The 7,230-nt window shown below is 42.3% G+C and overlaps 1 pseudogene across 1 annotated transcript; it reads right to left on the reverse strand.

Annotated features, from left to right (window-relative positions):
- Positions 1-3,885: 3,885 nt before the first annotated feature.
- Positions 3,886-4,541, reverse strand: LOC307074203 (solute carrier family 25 member 33-like; annotated as a pseudogene). Its single transcript has one exon. The product of its transcript is annotated as a solute carrier family 25 member 33-like (transcript).
- Positions 4,542-7,230: the final 2,689 nt, after the last annotated feature.

The following is a 7,230-nucleotide window of genomic DNA, read 5'->3' on the forward strand; positions in this document are numbered from 1 at the left end:
GAACTTTGACTTGCTCAAAGTAGCAAGAGCAGTGTGGGAGACAACTTCGGTCCATTCTTTTGTGCACAGCCTTGTGAATCGCTCTGCTGCTTTTACCGTCACTTCATCTTCTGCTGAAATGGCTCTGCAGAGAATAATGTCAGCAATCTTCTTTAGATAGTGTCCTAATTTTAGAGCAATACTTGGTGTGCGATAGCAGTGCTTCTCTTCATCATAACCCGCAATGGCTTTCACAGCCTCAATAACTCTGTAAAAGTTTGTCGGTTTTACAGCATCTTCAAAGCTAAAAATATAACTTTTTCTCAAGCTCAACAATAGCCTGCCCATTTCCCGAACTTTCTGTCTCATGTATTCAAATTTTGTTGGATCACTTCCATGTTTGTTGTAGAGAGACTGACCAAGTTGCAGTATGAGGAAATCATTTCGAGATGCTGATGATACCTCATCTTGCTTCATATTTCCAAGGATCTTCCACAACCCAGGAGAAATAGCTTTGGAGAATGTTGACTCTGCAACATCAGCCAGAACTAAGACTTTGGCCCTACCAGTTGCGTCAGTGTTTGAGACTTCCTTTGAAGGACATCTACGCAAATGGCGCCAAAGCTCTTTGCGAACAAACATGCCTTTACAATACACACAGTGCGCATACATTTTGGCATTAAGTGAGAGGTTCGATCTTCCTGGTCTTCGTTTTAATTTCAGTGGTCCACTCTGATTCTGCATTGCCTCTTGATTATGTTGGTAATTACCTTTGTTCCGCAGCTTCTCAAGTATAACTTTTCTCTCGTTAGAGTGTTTAGGGAACAAGAATGCTTCAGCAATATCAGGCTCTTCTTTTTCATGCTTTTTAAAGTGACGGGAAATTTTAGATTGAGGTTTCTTGCAAACATAACAGTATTTTTTTTGAGTGCATGAAGAGTTGCATGAAATTGTTGCCCTCTTATCAGAAGAACAAGACTCTGGAATAACCATCTTCTTTTTCTTCTTAAAACTTGGGAGCCTCTTGAGTATTGCTTGTGGTGGGTTCATGATCAGAACTGATTTTGTTGGAGTCAGAAGCAGTCTTGTCCTCCAGGTCAACACATTTTATAGGTTGTGGCACAGTGTATTCCCTCTCCTCAGAAGACTCTGAGACAGTTGGACTTGCAATCTTACAATGTGGTTCATTGACGGTGGCAAGGATATGATCCCAGCCTTCATCAGAGCTGCATCCTTCACTACTTGTTACAGTTTCAGGAACGTAGTCTTCATCATAGATGGAACCATCAACACTGGAAAGTTCAGTGACCTTCATATAAAAATACGAAAGAAATCTTTATCAACTTTTTTACATTATCCAAACAGATCTCTCATTCATAGTTATATGATAACGTACCAGTGACTCGTTATTCCTGGTGAAGCAGGATTTGTGCCATGATCTTGAACATACTGAAACAAATTTACAAAGGAGAATTAGCTTGTTATATTTTTTAAGCAAAAGTTTTAAACATCAAATAACTAACAAAAATGAAAGTAACTCAAGTGAAATCCTAGGTATGCTTTTGAAATAATGATGATTGAACTGAAATGAAAGAAAAAAAAACATTTTCAGTAACGGATACTGACTTTTACATGTCAGACCAATCCATTTTAGGCTTGAGACGGGTCCTCTACAGTCTTGACAGTGATCCAAACTGGAGACAACTGCACTGGTAAATACATGGTGGCACTGAGGATCCAAAATGTAACATAAAAGTAAGAAAATAAATATATATCGATTGTAAAGTGAGTTTTAAGAGTGAAATGTCCAGATATACTTTTAGGGCATACTAATAACAATAACAGCAACAATAGTGTGTTTGTGTGTGTGTATCTTTCCAAATAATCTAAAACATTCCACCAGTTACTAATTGACCCAAAGTGTGGAGGCAATGTAAAACCCTCTTTAAGACACTGAACCAACATCTAAAAACCTCAAAAGGCCGACATTATATAAAAGTTCAACTTGCCTTCTTGGTTGTTGACGAGGCTGGAGCTTCCTTCTTGGACTCAGGGTTCAATGCTTCTCCACGAGGTGTCTGAAGTTGTAGAAAAGAAATGTATATTGTCATAACATCTGTAGAGGTTTGAGGAACACTTGCATGAACGAAATGTTTTGTAGTTATGGAGGACGTGCGAACATGCTTGATAAAGGCGATAGGCTAGTAATGTTACCGGCTGTCCTTACAAGTCACACTATTTTCCCTACAAGTCATAATGCAACCAGACGGCTCTGTATCTTTCCAAATAATCTAAAACATTCCACCAGTTACTATTTTACCCAAAGTGTGAAGGCAATGTAGCACCCTCTGTAAGACAATAGTCCAGCTAAAACAGGCCCATACTACACCCAGTCGTCCTCAGGTAACACTTTGCCAGTGGGTGAAAGAATACAACACTTACTATATGACCGCCTGTTGTGTATGGAGGGAAACTAAGTCCAGTAACAGCCTCACTTTTCTCTCCAAAGAGACCCTGTAAAAGAGTACAGATAGACAACTTAAACATTGACTTGTTTTCATTCAACCATCAATGTGCTCATAATATTTAGAATCAAAATATATTGCAGTTGCAGGAATGAGAATGCTGTTTTACCACAATCAGATAAGTTCAACACTGACACTGAACCAAAATCTAAAAACTTCAAAAGGCCGACATTATATAAAAGTTTAACTTGCCTTCTTGGTTGTTGACGAGGCTGGAGCTTCCTTCTTGGACTCAGGGTTCGATGCTTCTCCACAAGGTGTCTGAAGTTGTAGAAAAGAAATGTATATTGTCATAACGTCTGTAGAGGTTTGAGGAACACTTGTGTAACCCAGGTTTACATGACACCTTTTCATTTAATTCGATTTAAATCACAACCCCTTTTAAAAGTTTGTTACTAATCAGTAAAAAAATACATGGCTTGTGTATTGTCGTTCTAAATAGTGCCACAGAATGAGATAAAGATATATATTGGGAAAATATTGCAAATGAATGCATTTAAATTATTGAATCTAAAAAGTATGGCGTGATTTGTTACACCACCTGTAACTCAACAAAGTCGCATGGCAACTGGTTTGGCTTAGTTAGCCAATCAGAAATTAGACCCGTCTCTATTTAGCGTCAGCATATAGCGTTTACGGAGATTCGTCCTTTTCGGGACGAGCCACAGATGAGATTCGACGATAGACTACTGTTTTTTATAGTAACCTAAAGAAGAGAGATTCCCCCGCCACTAAAAGTCCCGAAAAGCCTGTGCAGTAAATCGAAACCCTTGGCCGGGTTTTTTTTTTTTGTTGTGTGGATTGAGATTGGATCCTGGATCGTCTGCATCCTGCTCGCCCTCCCTGGAGGTCGGCAGCGGTGTACAGACTGGCGAGCTACCCCCATCGGAGCGATCCTTTTGAACCCTGAACGGAAGGAGCAGGTGTTGTTGTTTCTGCAGTGTGGTAGGGGCAAGAGACTTTGATTTATTTATTTATTTATTTTAATCGCACGGACCAAACCGGAGTGGTTTTCCACATGGTCCGAGTGAAGCTAGATCTTTGGAGTAGGCTGTTCTAAATTTTGCTGTGTACTGTTTGTTTTGTTGAGACGTGTGATTCAGGGATGTTTTAATTTGGTCAGAGGTGTTTTAAATCCTGTTGTTTTGTGTTTTTCTTTTGTAAGGGCTGACTCTTTTCCAGAGTCTTTTTCTTTATTTTTCTTGAATAATTAGAGGCTTCCTCATTGCAAAGTGGCCATAAACAATAAACCAAGTACATATATATATATTTGAAATATATCCATTGCTTCCGTGTGTCATTCTTGTGCAGACAGTACCATATCTCTCCTTACGAACACTAGAATCTTCTGATGATCTGGCCCATAGACACCAGGTACTGGTTACATAAAAGTTGGCAAGCTATGGCGGCCCTCGGCGAGGCGCTTCTTCAGCGTCTCGTAGATGAGAAATTAGATCATGGTCTCTGAGATGCCAGCGTAGGAGGCGGTGAGGCCGCGGTAGAAGCCCCTCATGCCTTCTTCTCTGTAAACGTTGCGGGCCACCTGCAGCGCGTTCGTCTTCTCCCCTCGGGCCTTTTTCTCCAGCTGCATCCTTGTCTTTACCATCCAGATGGGGTTTGTCATAGAGTTGGTCACAAAGGCTGCAAAACCAGCTGTGCTCATGTGTACAGGTCCACTATTGGGTTCAAACACGCCATTCAACGTCTCTTTGGACTTTGAGTACGCAGCAAACTATATATGGCTCTTGAGGGGGGTACACACACTAAGTTGGGCCCCAGGCCCCGAAACAGCGACCGTGTACCCTCCTTTTCCAGAATTGACCGCAGAACCTGCAGGAGTCCCGGTGTGACCGTCCCCGGACGGGTCACCCTGGTGCCGCTGAGCGAGCCCATCTGCACCCGGAAGAAGGGGCGCAGGGCCAGACCTGAGGACTGCAGACGCGTCTTCAGCACCTCCAGGGGACAGGTCACGATGGCTCCTATGGTACCACTACATCCCCCAGCAAAGAGATGTAATAATGTGTCTTGCTGTGCCATTTTTCTTTTTCTTTCAGATTGACACCGATATAAAAACAAGCGAAGATAACTCGGATGACTCTTGCGAGCTCGTCCTTCCGGCCGTCTTTCTGGGGCTGACAGTACCATATCTCTCCTTACGAACACTAGAATCTTCTGACGATCTGGCCCATAGACACCAGGTACTGGTTACACTTGCATGAACAAAATGTTTTTTCAGTTATGGAGGACGTGCGAACATGCTTGATAAAGGCGATAGGCTAGTAATGTTACCGGCTGTCCTTACAAGTCACACTATTATCCCTACAAGTCATAATGCAACCAGGCGGCTGTGTATCTTTCCAAATAATCTAAAACATTCCACCAGTTACTATTTTACCCAAAGTGTGGAGGCAATGTAGCACCCTGTTTAAGACAATAGTCCAGCTAAAACAGGCCCATACTTCACCCAGTCGTCCTCAGGTAACACTTTGCCAGTGGGTGAAAAAACAATACATTACAAAGTGTGTTCTAGGACATTTGTGTAACAAAAGATGAACTAAGAAAATAATCTCACCATTGCACGCCATGGCCATGTGGAATCCCCATAATTGTATGTTATCTCTTCATTTGGAAATATTTCTTTTATGGCGAATAGACAAGTGTGGCATTCCTTCAACAACAACTTTTTTAACTTTGCAGTTTGGGCTTTTGTGATTATCATTTGCGAGTCACCCAAGTGTTCCATCCTCTTTTGAAGCATCAATGCTGAAAGACAAACAGTCCAGATACAACTTTAACATTAAACATTAAGATGTGACAGAAACATGACTGACTTCATACAGCTACACACACTAGAAAACATGTTAAAGGTGCCATGACATGCTATTTTATGGATGCTTTAATATAGGTATTAGTGGGCCACTAACACAGTATTCAAAGACGTTCCCGAAATTCAGTCGTTGTGCGGAGTTAAAGCCACTCCGAGCCAGTCGCACATTGAGCTTCCCCCAAATGTGCTGTTTTGGTGTCTGTAGCTATAATGCAAATGAGGAGGAGTGAGGTGGGTCAAGGAGGAGGGTGGGGGTGTGGCCCTGAGCAGCTTGCAGCCATGTTACCATGCGCTCTGTTTACAGTGGATGTATCACAATGGCGAGGCGCACCCAGCCTTTAGCCGTGTTCTGTAAATATTCTAGAACACACGGGAGTCATGGAGCTCTATATCTAAATAATATCATATGCATAGATATCTATATCATCTAATATATATTATCACGGCAAAAGCTGTGTGAGCCGATATTATGAATCTCAAACTACCGCGTTGGGTTCTCCGACGTTCCTGGTTCTTCCACGTCCACATCAATCTGAAATAGACTGAACCGCGACATGGAGGAGAAAGGGATTGTTGCCGGGCAGCGCTTAGGCACCTCCGCCTCTTGCAGCGCCGAGGCGGTGGTCCCTCGGCAGCGGGAAGCGGGGCTCAAGCGGGAGACATTTGCGGCCAACAATCCCTTTCTCCTCCATGTCGTGGTTCATGTTCTTGAGTCAAAGCCAAAGTTCCTTTCCCCCAATTCATTCTCAACCATGGCTGAGATAACTACTACCCCCACTATGAGTCTCGTTGTAGTAATACCAGAGACGAGAGTCTGACGTGTTATGCGCCATAACACCAAAAGCAAAACGGTTATCCAAATAACAAGGAAGTGTACAACACTTGCGTTACAGTCCTGGAGCTCTATATCTAAATAATATCAAAAAATACATAGATATCTGTATCATATAATACCTATTATCACAGCCAAAAGCTTTGTGCTCCTCCAGACGATATTATGATTATGCTGCCGGGCGGTGGTGCTTCGAGGCGGTGATGCCTCGCGGCAACCGGCGGCATGTCGCAGTTCATGTAGCCTACTTCAGGGAGTCAAAGCCAAAGTTATTTTCCCCCAAATTCCTTCTCAACCATGGCTGAGAAACCCCAACTACAGTCTCGTTGTGGAAATACAAGAGACGTCAAAGAACCGACAAGAAACACTTGCGTTACAGTGTGTGTATTCACACACACACACACACACACACACACACACACACGTGGCGCTCGCACGGTCGTGTCTCATTGGCGGGCTAAATTCTCTGGGCGGGCCAGGCAGAGTAAGGGGAGGAGCTTAGATGCTATGTGACGATATATGAAACCACATTCCAAATCAGCGTGCTTGAGCCTCCGTTTTTTCCAAAGGTGAGCAGAACACCTAGCGCTCGTTTCACACCGAACGCAAGTTTTAGCCACTGGGGGACCATAGACAGGCTAGGGGAACTCATATTTATGCTAGAAAACCTCATAAAGTGAGATTTTCATGCCATGCTACCTTTAACATGGCAGACTAAGTAAGTTGAGATATTCATATTTTATTTTAAAAAACAAAAGACAGTTGCATGCTCTGTCTGTCTGAATAACCTTCAAATTATACAGGATAAATTTGGCACTTGATTGCGTGTGATCAGTGTGCAGATCAGTTTTTTGGGGAAACAAAACTGGTTAACTACTATATACGGATACAAGAATACAATGCAGCATACAATCTTCTCAATGTGAAATTATGATTTACTATTGTTTTACAAAAATGTATACAAAATAAAAATCACAAAGCAGCAAACTTACCAAAATCGAGTTCCATGCCAAATTAAATCGAATAAGAAGTTGTTATTTGGGTCGTCTAGACCTTCACTTCGTAAC

This window comes from Pollachius pollachius, assembly GCF_949987615.1.
Source record: "Pollachius pollachius genome assembly, chromosome: 4".
NCBI classification, from domain to species: Eukaryota; Metazoa; Chordata; class Actinopteri; order Gadiformes; family Gadidae; genus Pollachius; species Pollachius pollachius.